Source organism: Agelaius phoeniceus, chromosome 2 (genome assembly GCF_051311805.1).
Source record: "Agelaius phoeniceus isolate bAgePho1 chromosome 2, bAgePho1.hap1, whole genome shotgun sequence".
Classification (NCBI taxonomy): Eukaryota; Metazoa; Chordata; class Aves; order Passeriformes; family Icteridae; genus Agelaius; species Agelaius phoeniceus.
This window is the reverse complement of record NC_135266.1, coordinates 28,790,929-28,806,566: the sequence shown is the minus strand read 5'-3', so window position 1 is coordinate 28,806,566 and position 15,638 is coordinate 28,790,929. Positions and strand designations below refer to the sequence as shown.

General features: G+C 43.9%; 1 protein-coding gene and 1 long non-coding RNA gene across 3 annotated transcripts in view; one reads left to right on the top strand and one right to left on the bottom strand.

Moving 5' to 3' along the window:
* Positions 1-554: 554 nt before the first annotated feature.
* Positions 555-11,253, bottom strand: LOC143693320 (uncharacterized). Its single transcript, XR_013180821.1, has 3 exons — positions 10,959-11,253; positions 2,475-2,585; positions 555-2,059 (listed from the first exon to the last, which is right to left on the bottom strand). It is a non-coding gene; the product is annotated as an uncharacterized LOC143693320 (long non-coding RNA).
* The window catches only part of NCK2 (NCK adaptor protein 2), an 84,466-nt gene continuing 79,356 nt past the window's right edge, over positions 10,529-15,638 (top strand). For both annotated transcript variants that reach the window (XM_054627866.2, XM_054627865.2), the window contains exon 1: positions 10,529-10,830. The gene's annotated coding sequence lies outside the window, so the exon portion shown is untranslated. The remainder of the gene's footprint in view (positions 10,831-15,638) is intronic.

Sequence of the window (15,638 nt, the reverse complement as noted above, 5' to 3'; positions counted from 1 at the left end):
CCACAAATGTCTAGGGTAATGTTAACCTTTGTCTCAGATAATCAATTGTTGTTGGTCAGCAAATAATGAATCTGATTTAAGGAGTTCTTAGGTGACACTGGTGAACCCCACACAGTTCTGCACTGCTGCAGGCAAAGAACTGCAACCAAAACACAGTTCTAAATGCAACAGGTTGCTTCATCCTTGGCACTAGCTCAACATGTAGGCAGCAGAGATCAAGCTTACCAAGACCTTTCTGCCCACTCTGCTCTTTAGAAGGCAAGGAACTGCTAGATGAGGGCTCATAAGTAGACCACAATTTGAGCTAGAGATACATAAAACCAATACAGCATTCGTCTAACTGAGAGAAAATAATTGGTAGGTACGTTCCTCAAGCTGCTTTATTCTGCTTATGTAGAAAGTTACATTGAAGACATAAGCAGGAAGTACCTGAGAAATGGCAATTGAAAAGCAGATTTGCTATATGTCTTAATTTTACATTATAGCAAAAAACACACACAAGCCCATTTGAGATTGAAACAGCTTTTTAATATGCATATTATTCAAGAGAAAGAAAAAGAGAGAAAAAAGAAATTAAAAAGAAAATAGGAAAATAGGAAAAGCAGGAAAGAAAAATGTCTTTTGAGAGTTAATTCTTCAGCCATTTTCCTCTGTTTTTGAGCTGGCACTCCCTGACAACATTTCCATTATATGCTGTCTCTGGGGTATTGCTATCAAAGCATACAGGACTTTTCCATTGAGTGGAAAATTGGCGAGCCTTTCTTGTTTACAACTGCAAAGGTAACAACTCTGATAAAGTAATGGACATAATTATGACACTTTTAGCCAAATTGTGGGAAAAATAACGTTATGTTCCCTTAGCCTGCCCATTGCACCTGAATATGTTATTCTTAAAATCAACACTGATGTTGCTTGTTAACAGCATCCCTGCTCAGAGAGGGCTGTGCACACTCAGTGACCTCCTGGCTTCAACAAATCACAGTAAAAACACCCTTCTTGCAAGTGTAGCTTAAGGATTTTCACAGCAATTGGTGCTCTCAATAGGCTCAGCTTTGGAGAAAGAGTGTGAGATTGACTTCTAGAGGCAGCAAGTGAAGCTCTGGGCTAGAAGGGGACTGGGCAGTTGTATCCATCTCAGCAGAGTCCCTCTGCAGTCCTTCCAGGCTCCACTGTGGACTGCTTCTTCTTCCCAACAGCCCTTAAAATGTCAAGTCCCATCTACGGCTGAAATATAAATGGTAGATGCTGCACATCACAGAATTATAAAATCATAAAATCATAGAATAGGCTAAGTTGGAAGGGACCCATCAGGACCCCTGAGTCCAACTCCTGGCCCTCTGCAGGACACCACAAGAATCCCACCATGCGCCTGAGACATTGGGTCCCTTCTCTCCATCTCATAGTGCCTCAGGTATTGTAGGCTCTCTCACCACACCCCTCCCTCCCCATCCTCACAGCTCAGGGAGTCGAGCACTGCAAACTCCCCTGAGCATCAAGCTCCAGACTCCAGCAAGTCCCTTGAATCCTCATCTTCTGAAGGCAATTCCCTAGTAAGCAGCCTACTCTTTCAATGCTTTACCTTTGTGGTTCTCAAAGCACTTTATGAATGTTCATCAAGCTTATGCTGTAACACCTGTGAGGGGTTAAAACACTGCTATTTTCCCAAGGGTGGAAAATACCCAGAACTACCAGCTTCTGGTGCACATAACTTGTGACCCAAAATAAGCACTATTAAAAATGCAATGGTGGGCTTGCTTTTATTTACCTCCTAGTAAAAAAAGAGTATAGAAGTAAAAACATTTTCAAGTGTGCCTCCACAACTTTGAGAGCAAGAAACTTTTTATTTGCTTGTACTTTATTGCCTGAAGGGAGCTGAGACAACTTAACTAAAGATGCAATTCAGGCAGTTTGGTCTGTAAGTAAAACAAAGTACACACCATATTGGATGACTCATAGTGAAATTGCAAGAGCAGATGAAATCAGTGGGAGCCATGAGCTTTTCCGTAAACAATTTCAAAGTTACTGACACCAAAGCACAAGGCAGTGCAGTGTTAGGCACCTGTTAAGGGAAGATACAATTAAAATACATGACATTGTGAGGTGATGTGTTGAACAGGCAAACAGCAATGTGGGGAGCAGCACAAAACAGCATTTGTAACATCTTTAGATCAACGTGAACAACAGCATGTCAACATAAAGGCACATTTCATTCTCTCTGGATTGGATGCTTCCCAGGAATTCCCCTCCCGGGGGTATTTCAGTGGAGAGGACCCAACCACTAGGAGGTTTGGGACAGGAATGAGGAGAATGCAACCACTCCCCGTTATCATTTTTCCCACCCACCCTCCCACAGTGAGGAGCTTTTCTCCCTCCCAAGGCTTTCACAGAAGCTCTGAAGCAGCTGGCAAGGGGAGGCATGCCAGCTACAGCTGTGCTGGTGGGGGCCCTTAAGGGGGGCTGCAAAGGCAACTGACCTCAAGCTCTGACCCTCTGCAGGGTTCCCTGTGGTCTGCTGGGAAAATCCTAAGGTAAATTAAACTGTTCTTCAAGGTGAGAGTAGAGGAAATGGTCTTTTCCTGAGCGATCTGCAAAAGGACTATCATGACATACCAGTATCAATACAAAGTAAATTAGCTGTGATTAAGTTTGCCTACACAATTTGCCCTGTCAGTTAGGGACCTCACCCATCAAATTTTAAATCCCATGAGAGCAGGTTACTGCAGTGTTGAGCTCCACAGAAAGTCAAAAAGTGTAGGTGATTTCAAACCTAGAACAGACACGATTGCTAGTATTGGGTCAAATAACTCATTGACTGGACTGCTACGTTTTTGTATGGCAGCTGGAGAGAGCTGTGCCTCCTGTCTGGCACGCATTCACAGCCATGGGAAGCAATCTCCACTCAGGAGAGGTTTGGCATTGAAAGAGCTGCAATATTTTAAATTGGGATTTGAGGAAGCATGCAGACCTTTGGTCTGGAATAGACTATTTCTTGCTGAGTAGAAATTGGTCCTGTCTTTGGCCGATGTCAATGACTCAAGTGTTTATCCAGAGTGCTCTGATGCACATGTCCATCTCCGTTCATAGGCTACAGATAAACATGTAGTGACTGAGGTTAGCACAACAAAGGTGTTTGGCAAATGAGTGTCAAAGCTACAAACACAACTGATCCTCCCAAAATTTGTTGAAGAAAAAATAGCACCTGGTATATATCAGTTGGGTACTGGATTTGTCAGCTAAATCAGGACTGACTTTGCTGCTGCAAGCTGTAATGCTAAAATATACCACTTGTATAGGATGCCCTCTGTGCTTTACCTCTACTAATTATCCCTCCATCATCCCAGTGAACTATTACTATAATTGTATTAAACCAAGGAATACTAAACTATCAAAGCTTTCCTGACTAAGTCAAAGCTATACAGCACTTGGGTGACAGTTGAAAAACAAAGACTAGGAACATTGACTTCTGAATTATTTTTCCTGTCTCTAGACAATTCTTGTATGTAATAGAGATCAGGTAAAAGAATGGAGGTGATGCAGATCCAAGTTTACATATGCTCAGCCAGTTGATATAGCCATGTTGCTGTCATTGCTATAGCAGCTTAAAAAAGGGATTGCTTTAAAAAGCCCCATCCAAAACCAAGACACCTCTAATTGTATTTTGAAAGCTGACTAATTATTCTTAGCTCCTTTGTCATTACTAAAAAGTTTGTTCCTTAACATAATTAATTGTGATACAACCAATATTTAAAATAAATTTTGCCTTATTTCAGTTAACAACCCATAGCTATGATTTTGTATAGTTAAAAATTTACTTAATCTCTGATTTAAGAATTCAGTGTTTCCAGATTTTTTAATGTAATATTTGTATTTGACCACTGATTTTTATAATGCTGTCTGGTATTCAGTTTTTCTGTTATGTATAATCATTCAGCAATTTCAATTATGACTGATGGAGTCAGGAAAATTTCACTTTCAACCATATTAAGTTCTTCACACTATTTTTCTCCCAGCTAATTGTAATTTTAATTAGATTGAGCAGCAATTGATTGTACTGATGTACTATTCAATTAATTCCAAAGTGATGACTGAGGTTATTTGCTGAGTGACAGCAAAATACCAGAGTACACCAAATTTCACAATAATTATGTACCAGTTCTGTTAGAAACAGTGGTCCATCATCTTGTATACCCAAATTTTGATTTTAAAGACACACCTATTTAGGATTTTTAATCTATTTCTCATTAGAAAATGAGGATGACTTCATTTATGAATAAGCTCTGCAACACTAAGAAGGAACTTAAAAAACTGACTGCACCAAGTATCTTGAATTTAAATTTTTCATCAGAGGCAGCTGGAGTCTTGGTTTATTTTTGTGTGCCCATTGTGTTTTGCCTCCCATTATTGTAGATCACACAGATACAGGGAAAATCATCTAGTGATCACACTACTTATGGTCTTGTCTTTTAATTCTGGATTGAAAAATAAAATACAGAGTACACTTCTGTATTTTCTGAACCAGAAAAAAAACCAGATTAGACTACGACCATTGTAAGATGATGTTTGATCTGCATAGATTGTACATCTGTCTAGACTGTAGACTAAAATCTTGTGCACTGATCGGTAAGAGTCTGCATTACCCATTTAAATAGGAAATGTTGCATGAAGGTAAAATTCATGCCAGCATATAATAGCAGAAAATGACTTACACTGCCTGACCTAATTCAGAATTGTCAACCTCAAACATTCAAAAATTCCATCACGACACCAATCATGGAACTAATGTAAAATCCTGATTTAAAAGCACATTGATTTTTCTTTTATCTACAGGTTTCTAAGTTCACAGAGAGCAGGCTTCCAGACTTTCCCTGGCAGTCATGAAGGACTGAAACATTGTTTTGAAGGTTGCATTTCTCAGCATAGGCTTATGCCTCTTGGGATCAGTGCTCTGAGAGATACAATACATTTTGTAAAACAATTAAAATAATTGGTATAATAGTTTTCAAAGGCAGGGCCCATGATTAGTCACCAGCTATTAGAAAATAATTGGGAGGGCTAATGGGGAGCATTTGTTTCCTTCTCTGCAGTTAACTACAGCATTGTCAGTTTGTGAAACTGACACCAGTCAGACCTCTAAAGGGTGAAGTCAGTCCTTTGATATGAAGTTGATAATTAAGGCTGTAGACACATAGTAGAGAGCCAAATAGGAAGTTAAACCCAAGTCAGCATGATGTCACAGGATTGTCATGCTGCCTTCACTCACAACCTGCAGCTGCTTTTTCAACCTCTTGGCCCAACTCAGTCCCACCATCCCTCTGCTCCATTTGCCCAGGCTCTTGGGGTGACATGGTAAGGTAATGTATCTGTGGATCTGCAGCACATCACTTTGCCACTTTTTGTGCTGCAGATCCACAGATACACTCTGCCTATCCCAGCTTACTACAGCAACCAGACCATGGTTGCTGTACCAAGCTGGGATGGGCAGAGAAGAAGTCCTGTCCTGGCACACAAAAGCTGCAAGGTTGTGGCTGTGGGTCCTCAAGGAAGCTGCCATGGAACTTGGCCCATGGAATGAGCTTCCCTGCATCAGTAAACAACTACATACACTTAGAAAATGTTCCTCCCAAGCAAAGAAAGCACTGGTCCCTGGCTTTATACTATGCATAAATTGGTAATGCAGCCTACTGGATCTCAAGGTAAGATAACTTCCTCTGTTTCTTTTCTGTTGCCTCTCCCTACACATTTTTCACTCATGAGAGGGGAGTATCAGCTTGCAGCCCTGAGCAAAGTCCAATGTGGGCAATCCCATTTTGCTGACACAACCTACCACAGCAGTGGAATGCTGTATCTGCACCACTGGCTCTGAGCTGTTGCACAGCTGTGGCACATGTCAGGGGGTTGTGTGGTTGTGCTCCTCCCTTGAAATGGCTGCACCTCATGGCTGGAAGATGCAATGCCTGTGTCTCTGCACTGAGCAGAACAGCCAACTCTAGACAGAATTTGGTATTTAAGTGCAAAACGGAGATGACACAGCAGAGTCAAAATATTTAACAGCAGTATTTTGAATTTCAAAACTGTATGAAAGATCAGTTTTAACCTTTGAATAGAGTTCAAAAGATGTCCCTCAGCACACATCCACTTTTAAATAAACAGGAGAATCAAGGGCCCTGACATTTCCAAAGCCCAAAACACCGGTTTGTTTTCCTTACATAAATACTTTGAATCTCAGCAACTGTCTACAAAAGATAACGATAGAATTTGTCATAGTTAAATGTGATCTGCTGATAGATTTAGCTTGCAGTTTTACAGCACCTTTGGGGAGCTTTGGTCCATTGAATAGAAGAATTTGGATGTGTTGTGAGCTCTAAGGACACGTTCTTCCCCTCAACGTTTTTCATAAATGTCATTGAAGATGCAGCAGCCATGAGAAAGTGAGAAAAGCAGCTGCCTTACCGTCAGGCTGAATTAGAATCATAGTGCAAATATACTTAAGTGACTCAGCAGTAACTAAGTGAGTATTTGGGACCTACTCTCCCCTGGTAGTGGTCATGTAATTCCCCTTCATCTACATGGGGATTGAACACATATTTTAAGCAGAAACTAAATATGTAGTGATGTAAACCTACAAGATTTTTTTTTGAGAGAAAATACACTGACAGAAGTTTTCTGTTATCTTCTGTTATTGTTGTGTTATTAAAATTAGCATTTTTTGCCAGGTTAGGGAGAATTAAAAATCCCCTTTATTCTTCCCCAAAGTACCCAAGGTTTTTTTACCTTTCCATTTGTTCCTGACACAGTAGTAACAACCCCATGTGTATAAATGGAGTTCATTAGACTACTGATATCTTTAAAAGGCAGTTCTGAAAATTGGGAGTAGGGGCTTTGAAAGAGGTTAATCACAGAATCATAGAATAAATTATGTTTTGGAAAGACTTCTCAGATCATGGAGCCCCACCTATATTAACTTAGATTAGGTGTATTTTCACCCCAATGGACTAACACAGAATGACCAAACACCTTTGCTGCTTTGCTGTCCACCTCTGAACTGGACAATGCTGCTTTCCAGATTTTCAACTTACCAGTCCCTCTGTCTCACATCCCTGCTAAAATGTCTCCCTATGGGAGTAGGTATTAGTTCATACTCTAGATAGAGCAGCTGGTGAGAAAACCTGATGCATCTGGAGAAAAGATCAGGTATTTGTGCAGAAGGAGCCACATCTGGGAGGTGGTTGTTGTCTCCTGCCACTATGTGTGTAAATATATTAGTGTGGTTTGGATCTTCATGGCTGGGATCCATTCATTCACATGCCCATCCTGTGAAAGCCACTGCTCTGCCAGGCCAGTGGGAAAGCACAAGCAGCAGCACACAGGAGACAGAAAATGGGTAGCCATGAAAAAAGAAAGGTAGAAAAAAAAAATGAAGAACTATAAGCCAAAAGACACGCTATTGTTTTTTTTTTTTAACCTCTTGTGCAAAACATGAACATCAAGATGAATTGGGTACCATTATGCAACTGCAAAACAGGTCTATCACACAACCTCTGGGTCTGGGGTTTGCATGTAGCCCTGCCTGCAGCAGCAATATGAGGCATGATGTTTCTTTGACAAAGACCTAGATACATATTTCTATTACTTACCCATTTTTTTCCTTTTTTTTTTTTTTAGTATATAGTTATGCCCTTAGGCTGGGAAAAATATTTATTCTCTTTTCTCCGGTGTATATATTTTCTAAGGACAGCACCACTCTTATGCATATGCAAAAGTGCATGCTTTACATATTTACTTTCTTTATACAAAAGTGTGCCTGCCACATCATGTACTGCTTTCACTTCTGTGCATATTCCCCCAAATTTATCATCTTCTCATATTTAGAATGTAATTCTCACTCAAATCACAAGCAGCCAGCTCTTCTTAATAACAGTTATTTCAGAGATAACAGCTAATTATGACATTTTAAAAGGCATACATTAATATTTCAGTAGGCTCAATGTTTTGAAATACTACACAGGGCAACATCTTGGTTGTTTTTGCGGAGAAACCTAAGGATTCATTCAGCAAATAGGCAGTTAAAACATCCTTCAACAAACCCTTGCAAACACTTTCTACAGTGTCTTCTGTTCATCATAAGCCACATTTTGAAAAAAACCCCCAGCTTTAATAGATCACTTCTTAATGTAATTAAGTATATTTAACAACAGTATGCTTCAGAGTGCTTAAATTAGTCCTTTGCCTCAAGACAATGTATTCATCTAAATCCCTCCCTAAAACATTCTTATTCTGTAAATCCTATTAGCATTAATCTGCTAAAGTTAGGTGTGTTTTATAATTTTTTTTCAGATACCTAGAAAGCTTTGAGAGCTACTGCTCATTCAGCAGCTTATAGTTCCTTCTGGAGGTCTAACTTAGCCTGGAAACTTTGAAAGGTTCATGCCACCTTGCCTTGGACATCCTCAACTCAACAGTGCTATAGGGAAAAGAACAAAGTGGAGCATTTATTGTAGGATGGCATTAGCAAGGGTGTGGTAAGAAGGGACAAAACCGAGACCAAAACCTAACTGTGTACTATAAATGCAAAGGAGAGAAGGGATAATTCACCTCTCTTTTATCAATTCCACAGTGCATTTTGTTCTAGAAACAACAGAGATTTTATCTGAAAGTCCTTGGATGACCGATCCCATTTAAATTCAGCCTAAGTCTCTGCAGGCTGGAGTGAGGCCTGACCATGCTGTGAGGTGGAGCCAGCAGGGACCCCAAATATTTCCAGCTCTAAAAAAGCATGGTCAGATTATTGTTTCAAAAGGAAGATTAACACCTCTCTGAACTGAAATCAAATGCATGCACAAAAACCTAGGAAAGGGGATTTCTGTTCCTCCCTGAGGTACATGCAAAGTCTTTATTGGAAGAAAGAAGTGGCCACATTTTCCTTTCAGGTTTATCTCACAGGCATGTGAAAGGCACTTGGAACTTCCCAAACCATCAATTCAGTGCTGTGAGAATTTGTAAAAGTTAACAAGGGGAAGAGGGAGTTATTTGAGGATTTCTAAACCATTTTAAGCAGGAGCATGGAAAGATTGCAGAGCACACATTTTTAAATCATCATATTTCAAGCTTCTAAAATCTTTGTCCCAAGATCTCACTACTATATTAAGCTTGGTCACAGAAAACAAGACAGCAGGGCTGCTGACTTTAATTTGGATTCAGAAAGAGTAGTGTTGCCTAGCCTTGCCTCCCAAGCCGTACCTAACACTCCAGCCTCCTCTCCATCGAAGCTGCCATGTTGTAAAGGGTTTACAATATTTTTGAGTGGCTTCCCCCTTGCTCCCTGCCCACCCTGAGGGATGATCTTTCCCCATAGCTCAGGGACACTACTGGGGGAAGCGTGCCGGGGGAAAGCACTGGGGCTGACAGGTTGACTATTCCCACGAGAGACCAGGGCCACCATGGGGGGCTTCTGTCCTCTGCCTTTAACCACTCGTGGAGCTCTTTCCCGTGAGTGGAGGGGCACAGCGGCTGGCATGGGCTGGACATACACCCAGCCACGGGGCTCTGTTTCACAGCTGGCTTACCCCAGGGACCGGCCTGAAGTGTGTCAGGGGAGGTTTAGGTTGGACATTAGAAAAAGGTTCTTCATAGGGTGGTTGGGCACTGGAACAGGCGCCCCAAGGAAGTGGTCACAGCACCAAGCCTGACAGGGTTCAAGAAGCAGTTGGACGACGCTCTCAGCACATGGTGGAATTCTTGGAGTGTCCTGTGCTTGGCAAAGAGTTGGGCTCGATGAACCTTCTGGGTCTCTTCCAACACAGGATATTCTCTGATTCTGTGGCTTGGGGTGGCTGCCATGCCCACCATCGTCTGCCGAGGGCACAACAGCTACCAGTCACCGCCCGACCGGGCCGATACACGGGGCGCTGAGGCTGAAACTTCGCCCCGGGCGGGCAGGAAAAGAAGGGCCGGGAAGAGCTACGGCTGCGGCCGCCCCGCGGCTAATGGGCGGCGGCGGAAGCGCCCCGATACCGCGGCTGGAAATTCCCCGGCGGCAGCGGCCCCGCAGTCCCTGCCCTTGGCAGCTCCAGGGCGAATCCCGACGCACCCCTCCCTGCTCCGGGGTACTTCCCCCGGCCCTGCCCCGAACAGCGCGCGTCCCCCCCATCCCCGCGTCTTCTAGCATTCGCCAGTACTTTTCCCGGGCGCTTTGGCTCCCAGGGGGGCAGCTTCTCCGGGAGCACCGGGTCTCACGGGGATGGAACGGGAAGGAGGTGTCAGTGCGCTCCTGCCGGGCAGGGCCCCCTTTGCCCCGCCCCGCGATCCCGGAGCGGTCCTCCCGCAGAGGGGAGGGAGCCACCCAGGCTGTCCCTGCCCGTCCTTCCTGCGCTGGGGCGGGGGAGCAGCAGCCCTCCCGGCGGGCAAAGGGGAGCCCGGAGAGCTCCTCCCGCGCGATCCCGGCAGCGGCAGCGGCAGGAAGGGCAGGGCGGGGGCGGGGGCTGTGCCTGTGCCGGGGGGGGCGGTTCGCGGAGGAGGGGCCGCCGCCGCCGCCGCCGGGCGCAGCAGGCAGAGGGAAGGCAGGGAGCGGAGCTGCCGTTGCTGCCGCCGAGGGCCGGGGCCTTGGACGCGTCCGGCGAAGAGCGGAGGAGGAGAAGGAAGGGGAAGCGGGGGGAGCCAGCCGGCCCCTCTCCGAGGACGCGGCCCGCATCCGCCCAGGGAAGGGCAGAGGGAAGCGGAGGGGGAGCGAGCGGGCGCCGCCGCCGAGGAGACAAAGAAGCGGAGCCCGCCTGGGCTGGGAGCCTCCCCGCCGCCGCCACCCGCCCCGCTCCGCTCCCCGCCGGCCGGCCGGAGGTGAGCGCGGCCGCGGGCGGGACGGGGATTGGGCCGGAGCAGGGGCTGGGGCCCGCCGCAAACTTGTGGCGGCCGCGGGGGACGACGCGGGGAAGGGGCGTCGGGAGCGGGGGAAAGGCGGGTGTCACCTGTGCGGCCGAGGCTCCGCGGCCGCCCAGCGCGGGAGGGGGCCGGTACCTGCCGGGGGCGGCACGGGGGGCCCGGAGCGGGAGGAGTGTTCGTTGTGCCACGTCCAGTTGCGGGGGGGGCTCGGGGGCGGCTCCTCCTCATCCTCCCGAGTTGCTGCTCGTGTGCGTGTGACAGCCGCTGCTTTGTGCCGCCCGGCCGGGGAGCAGCGCCGGGCCGGGACGCCACCCCCCCGCACCCCTCGCGGGGCTCCGGTGAATGGAGGCGGCGTATCCGGCGGCCGCGGGGCAGCGCCGGGGGAAGGCGGGCAGCGCCTCCCGGCCGGAGAGCGGCGCAACCCGAAAGTTTCCCGGGCGGGAGCGGGAGCGCCGCCGCCCCGCACGGGGATCGGCGGGCGGGCACACCGGGCTGCGGTGTGAACGAACATCGCCCTCGGTTCGCTCAATTCGTTTTTCTTTCCGTCACCTACTTTCCACCTCAGTAGGACTGAGGCCGGGGATTTTCTCAAGGAGCGCGGTGCGCTGTGGCCTCGGTCGATGCCCATGTAGGTAAAGGACATAAAGGTAAAATTACATCTCACGTAATGAGTGTTCGGTGAAACGCATCCCTGCGTGTTTTGGGAAGAAAATTACTGAAGTTTACAAGTCTTCTCGCCCTCTTTTTAATTAAAAATGTGCCCAGGCTAACAGCTACCCCTTGCTGGCAGGGTAGGCACTTTGGCCTATCTAAGATCAGGTTGCCAGATCAGGATTCAGGTTTGTAGTTCAGGTCTGACCTGCAGCTGGCTGATCATGAAGGCTCTCGGCTCTAGTTTCTGTGTTAATGTCTTCCACTGTTTTTAAACAGTGAATGTGGTTCTCTGTGTGCATCAGGGTTATTCCGTGAATTCTATGCCGTATTTCACTCGGAACTATCATGTTTTTGTAAAACAAAGAGAAATCTTTTGTTGTTTTAAAAGTTGTATGGTGACTGAAAGTCGGCAAGAATTTAAAGCATTCTTCAGCTTGAAAAGTGTTTCCTCCCATGAAGGTTTTTTGTTTCTGAGGAACATACTGCTGCTGTTCTAGCAGCTTAACGTGGGAGAATTAGACTTCTCTTTCATGAAATGTGGTAGTGGCCTTTGTAAAAACAAATTTTCATGGCCTAACCACGCGTGGTTTGTATCATTGGGAGTTTGGACTGATAACTTAATATGGAGGAATTTGAAAGGACTCACTGGGTAGGAGATTATGAAGAATTTCTGTTTGAAAGTACTTGTTTTGCCATTGCTTTTTAGGAATCTGAAGGAGTCAGCACCACATAGATGATGTCAATGGTATTGTGTTTTCATTTTTAGGATTATAATTTCTGATGTAATGTTGTCGCTTCTCTGAAATATTGATTTCACAACTCTGGAAATGGAAAGCCTCTGTCTCACCCAAGTGTATTTAAGAAGTTAAGCAGATCGCTTTGTCTTTGTAACTGACTTTCTTCTTGTGACTTTGACAGAAGATGTCACTTTTGGGAACAGTGAATAAATGTAGCAATAGAAGGCACCTGTACCATGAAGATCAAGGCTGTAATTAGCAAATATTTTTATATAGGCCATGAAACAGATACAGATTCATTGTAATGTTAGCTCTTGTTTCTGTTGTTCTGTCGTTGCAACATTAGCTGTTGCATTTGCCTCCTGCTTCTACCAGATTACATTTCCGATTACTTTTGTGAAAAAAAAATTATACACAAAATCTCTTTTGCAATATTTTTCCAAAACTAACAGAGTTAGCCCGTGATAGTCTGAATCATCCTTTTTACTACATCTTGGCTACTGAACATATGATAAATTCAGAACTTCAGCCTTTGCCTTGTTGCATTACAGAAATGGAACTTTCCTCCCCTTCCTCTCTTTTCTTCTCTATTTTCCTGGCTAGCTGTCTGAAAGTTTAAGGAAAGGTGTTTGCTCTCTTCCGTGTCACCTCACATCTTCTGTTAGCTAAAGAAGAGGGACAAGGTCAGCAGTGTCTGCTTCTTTTCCAGCCTTTGTTTGGTTTTTTTTTTTTTGTGCCTTGTGTTGCTGTTGGTATGTTAATCCTTTGCAGTGCTCATGGCTTTCCTCGGTAGAAACTATAGCAGTAATGACTCGAAAAGTGATACCCAGATAGCTCTGTTTGCTGGTCCTGGTCTTGAGCAGCAGCAAAACTACCCAGAGTATCTGCCATTTTCATGCTCCTTGAGCATAAAAGCTGCTTCCAGACTCATGGAGACAGGTGCTGTATCAATTTACTTGCAGAAGGTTTGAAATCAAAACCAAGGCATCTTTGAATGTAAAGCATAGGTTCTGAAAAAAAATATTTTCTGTTTGTGTTGAGGGACTGATGGTTTCTAAGCTGTGGGTATTCCCAAACCCCACTCCCACTGTGTTTGGAGGAAGGGGGATTGCTGATGTGGATTTTATTAGAGGTGTTTGAGGGAGTTTGAAAACTGAAAGCAGGCACTGCTGTGTTGGGGTTAGTTCAGTCAGCCCAGGGTGAGGTGCTGGTGGCTGGACACTCTGCTCCCCCAAAGTAGGTCATCTGGCTTGTGGAAAAGGCGCAGAGTTGAGGCTCTCTGCAGGAGAGCTGCTTTCTGCTTCTCATCAAATAATGAACTTAAAGGTAGTACACTTTGTCCTTGTGTTTACTAGGTATACAGAAATGTTGAAGAACAGTAGTTTCCAGGGAGTGAAAATCAGGAATTCTTGCTAGTTCCTAAAGTGAATGTTGTTTAGAGAGCTGGAATGGTGTTTGCAGTGGGGGAAATAACATTGTTTTGTCATCCTGAGGTGAAGAAGTGAGGCCTGCACTAATCATTTCACCTGTGCACCATTGTCCAGTCTTTACTACATGAGATCCTGGTATATCTTTTGAGAAATGATTTTTCTGTTTGTTTTGCTTTGCAGATTTCTGCATGTTGGCCCAGGAATCCAAAACTTATTTCTGTTTTAGGTAGTTCCAATTTAATTTTTTTCTGCAAATTAATTAGGCCTATTAGTTTTCTCATAATAACGTAGTCAACAGTGTTCTGCCCAATTAAACTGTTGCTCTGTTCGGTAGTGTGTAAAGTAATTTTTCAAAATGGTAAGTTTTTGTTGTTTTGTTTTTTTTTTTCCTTAAAGCAATCTTTTTTCACCATCATAAGAATTCATAATTGTTTCATAAATGCTAATGACATGAGTGAGTTGAAAGTGCATTGCAATATTAAATATATATTTTTATATTCAGTTAAGTACATGTGACACAGCAAATCAATTTTTTTCTTGCTATTAATGAAGGAAGTTTATAGTTTAAACCCAACATAAATAATAACTTTGTGTGCAATGAGGTGGCCTGACAGTGTACATTTTTAAGCTTTCATAGAGTATTACTAATTTTAAGAATTGAGGTGCAGAGGAATAAATCTTGATTAGGAATAGCAACCCATTGCATTTTAAATTACTGCAGCTATACACAAAACTCTGGTGTCAAGTTTTAGAAATACTCATGCTATGAAAAACATTTGTTAGAGTGGAAGCTCAGGCATGCTGGTATAGCCTGTATTTGTTCACAATTGTAGAAACCAACTTTGTGGCTTAGAGGCTTTTTTGCACTGTAGGTTTGCTGTGCTGGTTTTGTCCTGATCTCATTAGCCAGTATTAATATGGTGACATGTAAGTACTGTTGATTATTTGGTGGAGCAGACAATGTGATGAACAAGGGACACTTGGCAGATCCCTGAATTCTCAAAAGTGTTGATTCTCTCTTACAATCATGACAAAATACAGGTGGAAAATAAAATTGCTATACGGGTGTCTTTTTACCTACCCAGTTTTCCTCAACTCATATCAGTTACTATATGCAGAGTACACACAACCATAGAAACAGCCATAGAAACAGACATGAAAACAGGTAGTGACATAAACCTCAGATAGAATATAGCAGAAATTTTATTAGACAAAAAAAGGTCATATTTTACAAAATCGGGTAGCAACTTGTCTTAGGCAACCTCCTTTTTAAAATATTAAAAAAAAATTTAATACAAACTTAGTTTCACATAAGATCTTTTATCAGAAAAAGAAATACAGTTAAGGGAGCCTGTTGTGTTTCAGCAGTTGTGCTATTTGGATAGGTGGGGCATTAATAACCAAAAATGAATGAGCAGGCCTTCAGTTTATTAATTTTTTGATAGGATGGCAGATTTTAGCCTTCTGAGGTGTTTGAAGTTTCTACATTCCAGAAATGATCAGAGTATTTATGAGAGCCTTAATAAAGAGAAGTGACACAAGTGTGAAAGCAGTTACTGAAGTTTATGGAGGAGCTGGAGGTTGTGGATGCTCTTCCTGATGCAGTCCTCCAAGTCTGGGTCATGTCCTCTGACAGTGTGAGAAGCTGCTTTTAGCTGAGTGCTGACTCTTGCCTCTCTTTCCCTGTGGGTTACACTGGGTCAGCTCTGTGCCAGTACGGAGGAGCCATCAGACAGTGCAGGAGAACAGGAAGAGGGTTAACAAAGGCAGGTGCTTTTTGTTCATGCTGGGGTGGGATTATTGATTCCTCTGGCAGTGCATCATTTAAAAAGTATGTGTTCTGTTTTTAAGAAAATAGAAGCAAGTTCTTGGGAAAAAAAAAGTCAATTTTGCTTTGGATTTAACTATATTGTTCTTATTTATATTATTTTCAAAAAGTCATTAA